The sequence below is a fragment of the Mandrillus leucophaeus genome, unplaced genomic scaffold (genome assembly GCF_000951045.1).
Source record: "Mandrillus leucophaeus isolate KB7577 unplaced genomic scaffold, Mleu.le_1.0 Scaffold136, whole genome shotgun sequence".
Lineage (NCBI taxonomy): Eukaryota > Metazoa > Chordata > Mammalia > Primates > Cercopithecidae > Mandrillus > Mandrillus leucophaeus.
Genome location: NW_012101321.1, coordinates 894,117 through 911,434, shown reverse-complemented (window position 1 = coordinate 911,434; position 17,318 = coordinate 894,117).

The window sequence follows — 17,318 nt, the reverse complement described above, 5'->3', positions numbered from 1 at the left end:
GGTCCCCAATGCCACCAGACAGAGCTGGGCTGTGCCCCCCACTTCATTCACAAATTTACAGAGCTAGGAGGAGACATTCAAAGATACATGACTATGTCTGATGAAGTAAGTTTCCGGACAAGGCCAATTTTTACTTAAAAGAAAATAAAAATCCCAAGAGGAAATTTACTGAAGGAAGGTGACCCATACTTGGAAGTTGAAGGGGTATGCTGGACCAGGGGCAAGGAGCGCTAATACCAAGCTGAATGTGTAGAGAACCACAGGAACAGTGATGTGAATGTGAACACGAATCAGGGGCCACCAGGACTTCTCCTGACTAGCAACTGGACCACAGAGCCCACAACCCACTGTACCTTGGTGACGGCTGGACATCCAGCCTCCAGAGACTTGAACTGGTTCTCTGTATGATAGCAAAAAAGGTCAAGTCTAATTAATGGGCAAGTCTAACTCATTCCATGATTCTCAGGAATCTTTGGGAGAAAAACCCAAAAGAAGTCTAAACTTCCTGCTGATTTGACAGGTGGGACCTGGACTTTTGTGATTTGGATATTTGAGAGGAATCGTTATCTTATATTGGAGATACAGACTGCTGATGGCAAGGCTTTGGGCTATTGACTTTATCCTCATCATTTGTACACTTGGCAAAGAGGAAGCAGAGGTGGAAAGATTTCAAAACGGCAGCCTATCCCCAAGCAATACTGCAGTCAGTGAGGCCTTTCCTGACCACTCTATTTAATATTGTATTCCTCCCACCATGTACTCTGGACCTGTCTCCCAGCTTTATTTTCCTTAGTAGAAGGATTACCTTAACGTTTAAAGTATTATTTAGTATTTTTTCTGTCTCTCCAACTAGGATATAAACTCCATGAAGTCAGAAATTATCCGTTTTGTTCGCTGCTGGTCTGTAAGTTTCAGAGCAGTGCCTGGCACAAAATAGAAACTCAGTAAACATTTATTGAATGAATGACTCAACCTGTGTTTGGCTTTGGAGTGTGCTCAGACATAACATATACATCACAAACACTCTCAGTGAGATAAAATTTATGGGAGACCATTGATTTGGACTGAGCTCCTGCACTAGACCCTGACAAACCAATCTAAAGTGAAGTCACTCATGCTAAGGCTCCATGTCACCAAACTGAAACCTAAGCTGTTTACCTGTAAGATCTGACCTTTTGAGAAAACAGGAGAGACAGTAGCCTAACACCCAAATAGGGCCGTTTACCAAGAAACCAGAGATTCACAGCAGCCAATCAAAAGGGGCCCACTCAACGGAGCTTGTGATAAGGAAGCCCCTCTGCTGTAACCCACACAAGGAGAGTAACCTGAAGTGACCTGATGTTAGCCAATCTGCTCTTTGCACCAGGCTATCTCCCTGTTGCTGCTCAAGTTGCCTTACAGAAACCCACTGTTCTGCCTCACCCAGTAGAGCTACAGTCTATTTTGTAGACTGGATGCTGCCCAGTTCATGAATCACTAATAAAAGCCGCTCAGCCCTTCTCAGCATACTCAGGGCCCAGTGCTTGCTAAATATAATGGAATCTAGAAACAGTGTGAATGGAGCACCCTGTTTTTGGTTTTAAGCTGAAAGAAACCCTAAGGCAGGTTAGGAGAAAGCAGCCTGCCCAGACCACAGCCATTGCCTACGGATCAGAAAGAGTTCTGGGCTGGAGTAAGGAGCAGAACCTTCCCACGGAACCCAGGGTCACACCAACTCTGAGGAGCCCAGTGACACACATGGGCCTGGGAAGGAGGTGGCCAGGATAGGCTTGCCAGGGACAGTGCCTGGCTCTCCACTTCTACCCCATGGTGCCTCTGGAAGGGTGATCTCACCTCCTGTCCAAACCCCAGACTTCTAGTAGCTTCTCCAGTTTTTTTTACTATGAAAAAAAAAAGAGAGAGAGAAAGAGAACTGGGGAGAATTAGAGAAGGGGAAACGTGGAGGAGCAGACAAGCTGGGCTGAACCAGCAAGCGTCCTCCCGGGGGCAGCTGTGCGGGAAAGGGACTGAGGCTGGATGTTAGCTAGAGCTCTGCTGCGATGGAACAAAAGTAAGTCCCTTTTCTGCAGGGTGGGGGATTCCTGAAACAATGTCCATTGTGGGCTTCTAAAGCCTGGCTGGGGCCCCAGCTTCTAAAATGGGTTTTGAGTTGTAACAGCAACAACAACTTGGCTTCTTTTTATGGTGATCCCTAGGCCACCCTATCCTGATGGCCTGACCTTCAGGAGGACAAGGTGAACTGTTTCCCTTATCTCGCCTTGCTTGACAGGACAGGGTTATCAGGAAGGGAATCAAGTTCAAGTTTGGGGTTTGTTTTTTTTTTTTCCTCCCTTCTGGTATTTCCTACTGTACACGCTGCCAGAGGCAATGACAATGGTGGAAACTAATAAACTGTATGCATAAGCTTTTCTTTCTGGTACAACAAACACAGTTTATGAGTTTCTCTCCCTCTTTTAATCCTTGCTTAAAGTCTTTTCTTTTCCTTGCCTGTGGAGTTCAGCATTTGCCTTGCTAAAGGCCTCTGCCTTTTGTTCTGGCCTGAAGCACGAACTTCAGTGGCAGCCTCCTTATTTAGGGCATGCTTTCTCATCCTCTTTCTGTTTCTCCTTCCCTGTGTCTGTCCCTCCCTCCCCTTCCCTTCTCCGCACACCCCCACCCCACCCACCAAAACTAGTTTATTTGTTTGAAATTGCCAATACAGCATTTCCTACACTGACAGTGGCAACCTGAGTTATGGATTCTGAGTTTCCAGTTCACTGCCCAAACAACTCAGGGCATTTATTTCATGGGCCTCTTCCAGGTGGAACAGGTAGGGAGAGATGCTAAATAACTGACTTGCCAGAGTGTGTTCATAATACGTGTTTCCTCTGCATAAACTAATGAGACTTATATAATTAAGTGCGTGTACGTCTTCCCTGATTGGCGGTGTTGGTCCCTGGTTTGGACTGTCAGAGAAGGCTGGCAGGTGGCATAGAATGGAGGTGGGCTTGCCAGGTATCTGCACCCCTCTTGTTGGTCCTCCTCTTCCAGGGATCTTCACTACTGCCTCCCAGGCTCCACCAGCCAGAGGACCACGCCTCTGAGCATCTCATGCCCCTGGGAGGAGAAAGGTAGGAAGCAGAAATGGCCTTGCCTTATCCTGCATATCTAAAAGCAAATTACCTTAGCTCCAAACTTAAAAATACTCCTATATGTAAACAGCACCCATCAATCGCTGGTAAATTATCACCTTCTCCCTTCACAAACACATATCCAGCCTTAATTCAGATGATCTTTGACTTAGAAGTAAGAACCCACAGAAGGACTTTCAGATGTAGATTCCAGTATTTTGCCACAGATTACTATAGGATGGTAGGTGACCTTCAACACAAATAATTCCAGTTTAGACTGAAACCACCAGAGAATATCTGAATAAACACAATATTTGTCTCCAACAGCTCAGCTGTCTTTGGCTGCACCATCTCACCTATAGCTGTGTTACTGATAAGCCCTGGCTGGGAGGAGAGAGCTGGATGGATCCACCTCTGCCTTGCTGTGTGGGATTGGGCAAGTCACTTTCCCTCTGGGCCTGTGTTTCCTCAGCTCTAAATTAAAAATTAAACTGAATTATTTCTAAGATCCCTTCCATGTTTAAAATTCTATGAGCCTGAGATGACATTTGACTACTACTATCCAAGTCCATTAATGATTGTTAATCCCTAGACATCCCCACAAGAATATGAGCTACTGGTGACTTCACACTTTTATTAAATGTATATATAATTGAAATACAATACATATGCAAAAAAGCATATAAATGTACTGCTTGATGGGTTTCCCAAACTGAACATACCTCGTCTAACCAGCACCCTAATCCAGAGGTAGAACATTCCCGGCTCCCACAGAAATCCCTCACCCGCCACCTCTCCAGTCTCAGGTTCCATATTAATGCTTCATAAATAAATTTTGACTCTACAGCTAATCTGCCTTCAATTCTGTTACTTAGGCAAATTCACAAATAGTCCACACCTGCATTGTAATAAACAATAGGGGGCAAAATAAGCAGTTCTAGGGAACTAGAAATGATTCTTTATTACCCAGAGAAAGAGCTTGTCAAACACAGGAGATACACAGAGCATAAATAAAACGAGAAATGACTTAAAACATGACAATTGTGGCAGTGGTCAACAGCATTAATTCCTTGAGTGCTCCTGCCTAGATGTGGAAATCAGTTCATTACCGAAAGGAAAACAACAGCAATGATACCCATTTCCAACACCAAACACACATACACCACACACAGACACACACGCACTGGCATGGTTCATTTCGGTCACTGAATATAACTCCTTCTTTGAGAGAAAAACAAATGTTTAGGGTTTCATGAGTCATACAAATTTATGCAAAGCACATTATAAACACCATATAACCTCTATGAAGATTGATTTGTAATTCCTATATCGGTGTATTGAGAGGTCATTGATGGATGTGTTTTATATTCACTGGCCATGAAATCAAATTGTGGAGCCTGATTCTACCCACTGGGATGGCCCAGAATTGGGAGATGACTGGAGCTGAGCTTTCCTTAGGCTGCTGGGATTTTTTCCTAGGTCAGGAGGAAGGGTAGGGGTTTGAGGTTTGGAAGGGTCTATGGAGGACCTGCAGTGCAAACCCTCTATTTTATAGGCAAGCAGTTTGGGCCCAGAACAGGGAAGGGAGATGACAGGTCACCGGTCAGATGGTGGCAGGCCAGGGAACCCCTGTGCTCTTTCCGCCACCCCACGGGTCATTCCTGATCCCGTGCCCTGCTGTGGCATCTCCTGGATGTGGAGTTCCCTGCTATTCCCTTTCACAGCACCAAAAGCAGGGGAGATGGGAGGAGCTGCCACTGGCGCCCACAGCCCTTCTCTTCTTGGCCTTGTGTGGTCATCCAAGACTGTCTTCTGTGCTTTTTCCTTCTTGAATGTAGATTTAGGAAGTTGAGGTAACCTCATCCCTAATTCCTGTCACTTCATCATCATCTCTCCATGCCAGTTCCCTCTCTTCTTTGGGGGAGGTCCTTGTTTTTCTCCTCCTCCATTCTAGACCCTGTGTGCACCCCCTCCTCCCTGCAGGTGCCCTCTCTGAGTTTGATGCACACGTGTCCTTGGTTGTGTCCTTGTAAAGTTTAACTTGATGGGTGTAGAGGTTTCTAAATTACATCAATGATAGTGTGCTACAGACTTTCTTCTGGTTCTTCCTTGTTTTGCTCACCACCATGTTTCTGAGTTCTATCCATGTAGGATATGCACACTGAGTTGATTCCGTCTAACTGCTGTGATATATTCAGTGGTGTCGAGGGCCACATTTTACATCTAAGCTCTCCTCTTAAATGGTGAATGTTGGCAATCTCCCCAGCTCCCCTCCTGATGGTTCTCCCTTTCTCCCTGGCTGCCCAATGCTTGGACCCTGTCCTTCCTGCCTCCAGGCTGTGCTTCCTCCCCACTGTGTGCTATTACTCTCTCTGCAGATTCCCAGCTTTTTCTTTACTAATTTCACACCTTCCCCTTCCCTCAGTTTCACCAGCCAAACCTTCTGCTCTGCTGGGTTCCACCTCCTCCACCAGGCCTTTCCTGCTTCCAGTAGCCCTCAGCTTCTACACAGCCAGAACACACTTTGTCCATATTATTCCTTTTTGGGTCTTGATTATATCTTGCTTCAATTTGCTAGATAACCTGAATAAATCCCAGAGCCCTACATGGTCCATTCTCAACCCAGTGGTATGTTCAGAGAAACACAATCCAACAATTTAAATTAATTACTAATGCTTCAATTCTTTACTCCACTTCTCTAGCAAATATTAAAAGAAAGAGAGAATGGTCAGTGCACAGCAAACACCATTGAAAACAAAACAAAGCAGCCAGGCACAGTGGCTCACGCCTATGATCCCAGCACTTTGGAAGGCCGAGGCAGGTGGATCACCCAAGGTCAGGAGTTCAAGACCAGCCTGGCCAACATAGTGAAACCCCATCTCTGCTAAAAAAAATACGAAACTTAGCCAGGCACGATGGAGGATGCCTGTAATCCCAGCTACTTGGGAAGCTGAGGTGGAAGAATCGCTTGAACTCAGGAGGCAGAAGTTGCAGTGAGCTGAGTGACATTGTACCACTGCATTCTGGCATGGGCGACAGAGCGAGACTCTGTCTGGAAAAAAAAAAAAAAAAAAAAAGCAAGCTTCTCTCAGTATCACAGCCTCTCTCAATATCTCCCGGACATCGAAGGCAAAAGTTCTCCACTTGGCTGTTTCAGCACCATCTTCCCTTTGGCTTTTTCCCCATACCAGAAATGGCCACCAACACTTTTCCTCTGCTCAGCCGCCAAGCTGGTCACACCAGGATGGGTGAACGACGGGCAGCTTCACATCTTCCAGAGCTCCTTTCTTGTGAATGGACAAGCACAAAGACCCCTGGTATAGCTAATTCTATCCAACTATTTTTCTGTGGAACTCTGATGAATGTAGTTCTCTGCTTTATGGCAATTATTTAACTTTGCAGCAGTCTTGCGGTTTTGGGAAAATTAACCAAAGTCCCAGCCCCCAGGGTGGGCCTTCATTGGCATAACCATGCAGTATAATCTCATCCTCTTTCTTTGCTGTGGTCAAGAGATGGGACTGAGCCACTCATCACATGGCTCTCCCTGTCCGTAATAATTGATTAGTCCAGTCCAAATGAACTGCAGGACTTGGTTCATTGTGCTGAAGCAAGAGAAGAAGCTCTTTCTTGCCTCGATGGGGGTAGGCTGAGGCTGCAGCGGCCCTTTTCCTCTGAGGGGAGCCAGCCTGTGGATGAAGCCAGGGCACGGAAGAAGGCAGTCTGGAGACTCACGGGGACACAAGAACCACAACCCTGGAAAAACTGTCCCAGCCACCAGCAGCACTGTGGGAGTTACCTCCGCCAAAAAGTTTCTCCTGTTGTTTGAAACGGTTTGAGTTTGGTCTGCTATTTTAGTCTGCAACCAAAGGTCCTCTTCCTTCTTCCAACCTTGCTGACTCTGGCTTGTGTTTGTTTCTTCTAGCTAGCTGCAGGTACCTCCAGGGACAAGCCATGAAACACGAATTGTATAAATCCAGTGATTCTGCATACAAGTCAAATGCTCATATTTGCGTTTGAAAGAGATATTACACAATGTAAAGACGAAAAGTAAAATTCATGCTAGTAATTTGAATTTGAATTTAATAATGTCACCATCTCAGTTGCCTCTTTTTTCAAAGGGGATTTTTAAATATTGCCTCGTCTGACAAGATTACATGAACTATCATATGTAAAGTGCCTGGCTCTTTGTTTAACACTTAGTCAATGAGCATTTAGTAAATGGTTTTCTTTTCCTTTTCTCTTCTTCCTTAACGCAGGAACCGGGCCACACAGCAGGAGGTGAGCCGCAGACAAGCGAGCATTACCACCTGAGCTCCACCTCCTGTCAGATCCACAGTGGCATCAGATTCCCACAGATTCCCACCAACCCTACAGGGTGAACCGTGCACGCGAGGGATCTAGGTTGTGCACTCCTTTTGAGAATGTAATGCCTGATGATCTGAGGTGGAACAGTTTCATCTCAGAACCATCCTCTCCACCCCGCTGTTCACTGTTCCTGGAAAAACTGTCTTCCACAAAACCAGACACTGTTGCAAAAAAGGTTGGAGACCCCTGCCTTAAAGGACCAGCCATTTGCAGGGAGTTAAGAGAGATACATACTCATCCTGATACAAAGAAAAAAAAAAGAAGAAAACGAAAGGGGAAAGAGTGTTGCTGTAAGTCAAACCCAACAGAAGCAATGTTGTCCTCTAAGCCAGATGACTGGGGAATGGAATCCAGTGTGGGCTCTTTGAGATTCTTAAAGTCCCATTACAAAGACCCTACCCTGTTTCCCTCCCCCTGCAGCAAACCTGGCTCCTCTACTGCCTCCTGATCTCCTGGAGCAGGCTGCTGTGTCAGTAGGTGATTGTCCCCAGTCAGTGTTGGTGTGGCTGGAACTGGGAACCCAGAAGGGCTATGGCTCCACATAGAACCAGCATGGGGCCTGTTCTGGGAAAGAAAGTGTGAGACTCTTCTGCCTGTGGAAGTAAGTAGAGGATTCCTAAGTAAAAAATATAAAGATGGCTTTTTCTTTTAAGATAAACTTTTTGTTATGGAAAATTTCAATAATATACAAAATAGACACTGGTATATGAGCTCCTCTGTACCCATTGCCAGCTTCAACAGTTATTAACACCTGGACAGTCTCGTTTCACCCGAGTCCCTACCCACTTGGCTATGTTCTATGTTATTTTTGAGACAAATCCAAAACATCGTATCACTTTATCAGAAACTATTTCTTTCTTTTTTTTTTTTTTTTTTTTTTGAGATGGAGTCTTGCTCTGTCACCCAGGCTGGAGTGCAGTGGTGCCATCTTGGCTCACTGCAAACTCCGCCTCCCAAGCTCAAGCAATTTCTTGCCTCAGCCTCCCAAGTAGCTGGGATTACAGGCGCATGCCACCACACCCAGCTAATTTTTGTATTTTTCATAGAGACAGGGTTTCACCATGTTGGCCAGGCTGGTCTTGAACTCCTGACCTCAAGTGATCCACCCGCCTTGGCCTCCCAATGTGCTGGGATTACAGGCATGAGCCACTGTGCCCAGTCATAATGTGATATTTTCAAGGCTTTCCTAAGAGGTAGAGATGACAGCAAGGACGTGCCATCACCTGCTTTCCTCTTTCCCCCATCTTGGTTAACCCAGGAGCACTCTTGCACTGTGGATGTGTCTAACTCAGCCTAGCATGGCTGATTGCAGATTGGTGGTTGGTGCTAATGAATATTGCTTTCATTTCTCCCAGCCCAGACCACCTGTGTCTAAAGAGACCCTCATGTCATGGTGGTATTCCCATTCTCCCAGATGGGTACTTATTTTAGGGGTTAAAAAAAATCTTTGCTTTCTTGTACCTTTTTAAAATGTAGAGTTGAAAAGCTACTCATCTTTATGTCCTATTCCCAGGAAGCCTGCTTTAGAAACTTGAGGGGAGGAGGTTTCATGTACTTTTCTATTAAAAAAAAAAGGTATTACTTTGCCTTGAAATAATTTTCTGAAAAATCATTTGGGATTTTTTTATAGCTATGATGTACTTCTCATTTCTTAATTTCCTTCTCGAACATGTATCTGTTTTGATCTTTGATTTCCTTTAAACTTACAGTGAGGTAAATGTATTCTCTTACCACCACCTTTGATGCATCCCAAATTATACCCCTTGGAATTGCTTCAGTATTATTCATTTCAAAATGGTTTCTCAACATTTCTTGAATTTCATTTATACAGGTAAAGTCTTTAAGCAAAAGGTTATTTTGGGGCCAGTGCTCACAGAATCCTGAGCTTACTCAGCCTCCTGAGATGATTTCCTTTGGAAGCCACCCAGGAGAGAATTCAGGCTGAGAGCTACAAAGCACAGCAAAATGGGCAGAGAATTAAATATATATATCGGAATGCATTTGCATTTAAAAACTAGAGTGGAATTCCTGATTTTTTTCCAAAGACCTATTAGATTGATATGTTTGTTTATTTCATAATTTAATCTTTCAATTGCAGATTTAATATCCAATTAAACCCCCCTTTTAAAATAACACTGGCTTCAGAGGAAAATTAGCATGTTAAGAAAAGAAGCGTGCTCATCATTTGAAGTCTGTATAGAGCTCAAGCAATGACAGTCGACCTCACTAAAAAGATGATTTCCAGTAGCCAAGTAGATGATTGGTGAAGTAATTATGTTATTTAGGGCCCTTCTCCAGCGCTGAAAGATGAATCGCATTTGCATAGGTAAAAACAAAGACTCAAATGGGAGAAAATAAACCAAAGTTGTTTTGCAGAAACAAAGAAAAATAATGCTCAGTGGTGTCTCTTTCCGAAACATTTTCCTTCTGCTGCCAATCTATGCAGGCTGGAACCCAAATCCTCGGTGGAGCATTGAGAATGAAATCTGGGCATGTCTCTGAGGCTCCAGGTCCCCCACGGAGTAGCTGCAGCATCCTTGTAACACTCAGTGACAGAAGCTAAGTTTTAAAATACAATAAATTGTACATCTGTGATCATAGCAGCATTATTCACACTAGCCAAAACACGGAAGCAACCCAAGTACCCATCAATGAGTAACTGGTTAAACAAAATGTAATGTACATAGACAATGCGCTGTTAGCCCTAAAAAGGAAAGAAACTGTGGCACAGGCTACAGCATGAATGAACCTTGGAGACAGTATGCTAAGTGAAATAAACCCATCGCAAAAGACAAATACTGGGCAATTTCACTTAAATGAGGTACCTAGAGTAGTCAAATTCATGGAAACAGAAAGTGCAGTGGTCATTGGGGCCAGAGACAGGAGGAAATGATGAGTTATTGTTTAACGGGTACAAAGTTTCAGTTTTGCAAGATGAAAGGGTTCTGGGGAGGGACGGTGGTGATGGTTGCACAGCAACATGGATGTACTCAATGCTGCTGAACTGTTCAAAATGGTCACCACGATAAAGTCTATGTTACAGGTGTTTTATAATTTTTAAAAATTGGTTAAAAAGACAATTAAAATTGTAGGATTTTGGCCAGGTGCGGTGGCTGACACCTGTAATCCCAGCACTTTGGGATTCAAATCCCAGCAGATCAAATCCCAAGACTTCAAATCCCAGCAGATCACTTGAGGTTAGGAGTTCAAGACCAGCCTGGCCAACATGGTGAAACCCCATCTCTACTAAAAAAAAATACAAAACATTAGCTGGGCGTGGTGGTGGGCACCTGTATTCCCAGCTACTCGGGAGGCTGAGGCAGGAGAATGGCATGAAACCGGGAGGCAGAGCTGGCAGTGAGCTGAGATCATGCCATTGCACTCTAGCCTGGGTGAAAGAGCAAGACTCCATCTCAAAAAAAAGAAAAATATATATATAGGATTTAAACAAATGGACAGCCCCTCTAAGGTGTTACTGAGAAGCACTGCACATATACAAGCTCCCCAAAATACCTATACACCCCACATACTTCCCTTCCAGTTGTGCTGACAGACATTACCAACATCACTATATTGCTTGAGGTCAGGACCAGCTTTAAGGGGGCACAAGCAGTGCACTTGCACATGGCCCCACATTTGGGATTAGGGCTCTGTGGTTGTGGTCACCATCTTGAAATTCTTAATCATTTTATTTGTGAATTCGTGTTTTGTAAGTGAAACCCAATGGGACAATGGAGCATACACTGGGGTCTTTGGCTGACACATGGTCCAACCTCCTGCTGACACCCCACTTCCCCTAGGATAGTTCTCAGTACCCATCTCCTTCCATAGCCCAGAGACCCAGGGCTGCCCTTGGCCCCCAGCAGGCTGGGGGCTCTACACTCTGCCAGGTGTGCCTCAGTGGGGGCAAGTCTCTGGCCTACCCCGATCCAGGCACATAGCTGTCCTGGTACAGAGGTTGCAATACTCTTGGAGGTCATCTGTGCTTGTGAGGCTGACTCTGCGGGACTTTCCTGCCCTTGACCTGGAAATGGCTGGTTGGTGCAGCAGCTGGTGGGAAGAAGGAATGGGACAGACATTAAACCTCATGTGCCCTGAATTGTAGGGGAGACCCCGGGTCTTCCTTGAGCATGTGCACTCTCCCTGCAAGTATCCCTGTGCCTGAGGGAGTGCTCATCCAGGCCCACTCCACCACCGGGGAGCCTCTCTTCCTCCTTTCAACCTTGCCCACTCTGGCTTGTGTTTGTTTGTTCTGGCTAGCTGGAGGCACCTCCAGGGACAAGCCACAAACTATGAATTGAGTAAATCCAGTGATTCTGCATACAAGTCAAATGCTCATATTTGCATTTAAAAGAGGTATTATACAATGTAAAGATGAAAGGTAAAATTCATGCTAATAATTTGAATTTTAATTTTTCTTTACTTAGAATGACATTAAAAAGCAAATAGAAAACATGGCAAATGAAGAGAGAAGCAGCAGAAGGTAGGAAAAAGCTTTATATTTTAGTACCTTTAACAGCACTTCTTTCCTATTTTTGAACAAGGGGTTCACACTTTCATTTTGCAGCATACCCAACAAATTATGCCACTGGTCCCGTTCTGGGATTAGCATTATCTCTAGAAGACCCATTAGGATACCAGTGTGTTCTCTTAAAGTAGGAGTCAGTAAACTTTTTTTGTAAAGGGCCAGAGATAGTATTTTAACATCGTAAGTTTTTCTAGTTATACAGTCTTTATCATGACTACTTAACTCTCCCATTAGAGCGCAGAAACAGCCATGGACATTACGTAAATGTCAAGGCATAGCTATGTTTCAATAAAACTTTATTTCAAATAGATGGGGCCATGGGCCATCATTTGCCAACTTCTGTCTGAAGGGGAAGAAAGACCATTCATGTCTCCTCTCAACTCCAGTTACCAACTCAGCAAGGGTCTATCTCAGAAAGTACGCATAAGACACCCCCCTCCCCCCGCAAAAGGAGACGAAGATCAGTCCTCACTCAAAAGTTTTGTTTTAGCAAGAATAACCTGGAAAACTCTGAAAAAGAAGAGCATAGTTTGAAGCGTCCATAATTCAAACACTGTGGTATTGGCACATGACTGGACAGAAGGAACAATGGACAGAAATAGGCCCAGATACATGTGGAACTTTATATATATATGATAAGGTGCCATCGCATATCAAGAAGGAGGAGTTTCACATTTCAGTAAGTGATGTTGGGTTAACTGAAAGGCCATATAGAAAAGATAAAGTTGAGCCGGGTGTGGTGGCTCAAGCCTGTAATCCCAGCACTTTGGGAGGCCGAGACGGGCGGATCACGAGGACAGGAGATCCAGACCATCTTGGCTAACACAGTGAAACCCCGTCTCTACTGAAAAATACAAAAAACTAGCCGGGCCAGGTGGCGGGCGCCTGTAGTCCCAGCTACTGGGGAGGCTGAGGCAGGAGAATGGCGTAAACCCGGGAGGCGGAGCTTGCAGTGAGCTGAGATCCGGCCACTGCACTCCAGCCTGGGCAACAGAGCGAGACTCCATCTCAAAAAAAAAAAAAAAAAGAAAAAAGAAAGTTGAATTTCTTCTTCACCCAGTCACAGTAAGATAAATTTCAAATGGGTCAGAAATTTAAAGGTAAATAAAAATGAAACCATATACATATTAAAATAAAATATGGATGAATTCTCCTATAACATGGGAATGGGAAAAACCATCCTAACTATGACTCAAAATTCAGATGAAATAAGGAAAAGATGGATAAATCACTATTAATCAATTTAAAATAATGAAACACTTTTGTATGGTGAGAAGCCGAGTAAGCAAAGTTAAAAAGAAAGAAAATAAATGACAAACTTTAAAAAAAATTTTTCAATGAATTTGAAATATAAGGCTGATTAAGTAAATACTCTGTAGTCCTGAATTTGAATTAGAAGTATCAGCAAAAACTCAAAATATATTTTATCTTTAAAATACAAGCTACAGACTGGGGAAAATTTGTGCAAAACACATATTTGACAAAGGACTGTTATTTAAAATATACAAAGAACTCTTAAAACTCAATGATAACAAACAACACCATTAAACAACAGACCAAAGACCTTAACAGACACCTCACCAAAGAAGATACACTGATGGAAAATAAGCATATAGAAAGATGCTCCCCATCATACATCATCAGGGAATTGCAAATTAAAGCAACAATGAGATACTACTACGCACCCATTAGAATGGCCAAAATCCTAACACTAACAATACCAAAGGCTGGTAAAAATGTGGTGCAACAGAAATTCTCAACAGGATCTTTGCATTCCCTGCTGGTGGGAATGCAAAATGGTGCAGCCACTTTGGAAGACAGTTTGGCAGTTTCTAACAAAGCTAAACATACTCTTACCAATCTCTGTCCCTTCTGCTCAATTTTTCTGAGAACATAAAACTGCTCTTTAAAAAAAAATCTCTTTTAAAAATTAAAAAATAGATTGTAAAAATGCATATTTACTCTGAAAAAGCCCAGAAATAAAAACCAACTCTGTACCACTGAATATTCCTAGCATCCAGATTGTGGTCTTTATATGCCATTTCCACTAAAAGGAACCAGGGGGAACAACTGATTTCTCCAGGAGAAAAAGCTAATTCCAGGTCTAGGGTAGGAACTGTACATGATGAGCCTGGGGCATCTTGTTATATCAGGTAGCACGCAAGACATCAAAGACCACTGGAGCCAGGTCAAAAGAACTCAGGAGCCGACTTGCAGAGGATCACCAGAGCCAAAAGTGGAATAATATGTCTATCAACATGGAAAAACAGCTGCAGTGGATTGAAATACACCAAATATGTTTAAATCCATGAGTCCATAATAATACTTGAGAAAGAAACTCATTGATCACATTTAATGGATCAACAAACAGCTATGGAACCAGCAAACAACTTTGAATCAAGCATTTATCTTCCATTTCCTACATGAATTACATCTCAACATCTCAGGATAACTAGACCATTGATAAAATGTTCAAATTTAGAAAATGTGTGCTAATAAATGAAGAAGGAATAATAGAATTAGGAATGATCATCAGTGGCCGCTGACATTGCAAAAAGGGAGGTGCACAATATCATCTTTAAAGTGTTGCCAAAATGTTGAACCTGAATCTGATTGAGACTTCATTCTAGATCGAAAAACCAATTTAAAGAAAATACAGTGGATAAAATAACATTTTAAGTAAAATCATAAAGATGTAGTCAGCAAAATCTTGACTGTAGAGTACTGCAGGACAATGACCCCCTTTCTTCAAAGACTAAATTGCAAGGAAAAGAGAAAGAGAACGAAAGAGGGAGAGGAGGAAGAAAAAAAGAAGAAGAAAAAGAAGGAGACATTCTTAAAAGTTAAAACAGTTAAGCAACATATCAGCCTTGATAAAGTGTTGAGCTTATTTGAAATAGGTTTCCAAAAAAGGAACTATAAAAAACACTGGGCCGGGCGCAGTGGCTCATACCTGTAATCCCAATATTTTATGCGGCCAAGCTTGGGGGATCTCTTGAGTTCCAGAGTTTCAGGCTAGCCGGGGCAACATAGTGAGACCCTGTTTCTACAAAAAATAAAAAAATTAGCCAGGCGTGGTGGTGTGTGCCTGTGGTCCCAGCTACTTGTGAGACTGAGGTAGGAGGATCACTTGTGTCCAGAAGGTTAAGGCTGCAGTGAGCTATGATCACAGCACTGCACTTCAGCCTGGGAAACAGAACAAGACTTTGTCTCAAAAAAAGAAAAATATTGATAAGACAATTGGGGAAATTTGGAACACTGGATAGTTAGTAATACTAAGAAATTGTTATTAATTTCATTTCATTGTAAAGACAGTATTTTGGTTATATTTTTAAAGAATTATTTTATTTTAGAAATACACACAACAATATTTGTGTAATGTTGTGATATCTTAGATTAGCTTCCAAATCCACATGAAAGAAGAGGAGGCAGGAGAAACAATGTGAAACAAGAGTGGTCCTGAGTTGATCTTTCTTGGATCTGTTATGAATATGTGTGAATTCATTGTATCATTTACTTTTCTATATGTTTGAAATTTTCCATGATAAGACACTTTTTTTAAAGTTTTGTTTCCTTTTGTGAAGAAATGACTTTGAGGAGTTTTGGTTTTTTGCCTACAGCAGAAGCATGCAACAAGCACTTAACGAGCACCTACCACATATATAGCTTAGGGAGACCACCTGGATACTTCACTAGGTCAAAGGACGCAAAGCAGCAGAGACATAGAATGAACAAGCCCAGAGATCTGATGTTCAACATGAGCACTATAGGTAATAATATTGTATTGTATTTGTGATTTTTGCCAAATGAGTAGATTTTAGCTGCTCTTGCCACACACACACACACACACACATACGCGTGCACGCACACACACACACACACAATGAGTAACTATGTGAGATGATAAATATGGTAACTTGCTTCACTGTAGTAACCATTTTATTCTCTATATGTATCCCATGATATCATGTTGAATACCTTAAATATGCACAATAAAATTTATTTTTAAAACATAGTTCAGGTGGAAGAGAATGTAGTATTGTGATGGCAGGGGAAAAATGGAAAACAGGGGATGTTTATCAGGAAAAATTGCGAGCCACTGTGAAATCTATGCAGGCTCCAACAAAGAAACATTCAGATGTGTTTTCTTTAATGTCCTTGGATGGACCTATGAAAAAGCCAATTGTCTAAAAGGACAATGGATTTCTCTATTTGAATGGGAGTTTAAGTTCTTTGAATTCTATTAGAATTAAATACCTTGAAAATTTACATTTTAAAAATTCATTTATGATCAGAAGCCAAACATTCTATTACAGTTTACAAGGTCTGCACTGTTATCTATAAAATAACGGATAAACAAATTCCTTGCAGAATAATTAACAGTGTTCCATATTGCTGCTGCCACAGAACAGTCTTGACCTTTATCTTACATATTTATTTATTCTACTCCTGCTGTCTTCCAGCAGCCAATACTGGGCTTGAGGCTTGAGGTGGTCTCTTATGAGGACACAGGGAGAGCCCATACTCAAGTCAAGTTACCTCAAGCCACAGGGAGTCTGTCAAAGTATGGAAAGTCTGTGTGTGGAGTCGGAAAACCATCTGGAACCAGAACTGCACCCAGAATTAACAAGATCCTTGGTTTCTCTCCAACTGACCCTGTTTTCTCTACATGGAGGCTGTCTTCCTCACTCTTCTGACCTTCCTCTTCTTTCCCTTAGCTTCTGTCCAGTCTTAACTTGCACAGGGCCCATAGAGCCCCTTCAGATCCAGTTCTATCTCATCCCTTTGCAGTTCCACCGAAGTGGTGTTTAGTTTCAGTTACTGAGTGAAGAAATACAATTGGTTCAGCCTGTCTTCCATGTCATTGCACAGCCTAAGGACTGCCCCTGCTCAAAGGCCTATGCATGTCCCATCAGCTGTGGCCTAGGGAGGAGGTGAGCTGAATCACATAGCATAAAACATGGCTGCCTGTAACTGCCCCTTGAGGAGGGCCCGTGAATGGGGCAGTCTCTTAGATGGGACCCCGAGAAGTCTAGTACCGTGCAGATTTCTAATATATCCTGCCAACTTTGAGCTGACTGCTACTAAATTTTATATGAGTCTCAAAACCAGTTTGGGCCTCCATTTACCAAACCCCAAATTCTAATTCATCTCAAGTGAAGGAGATTTAGGGTTTGGCAGCCTACTCACTGCACCTTACCAGGAAGTAACCTTGGACCCCAAGAATAAAAATATTTTCAACTCCTGCCACCCTCTCAGCTCCTTAGAAGACACAAACAGAACCGATTACCATCTTGGCCACTAGGGAAAATGCT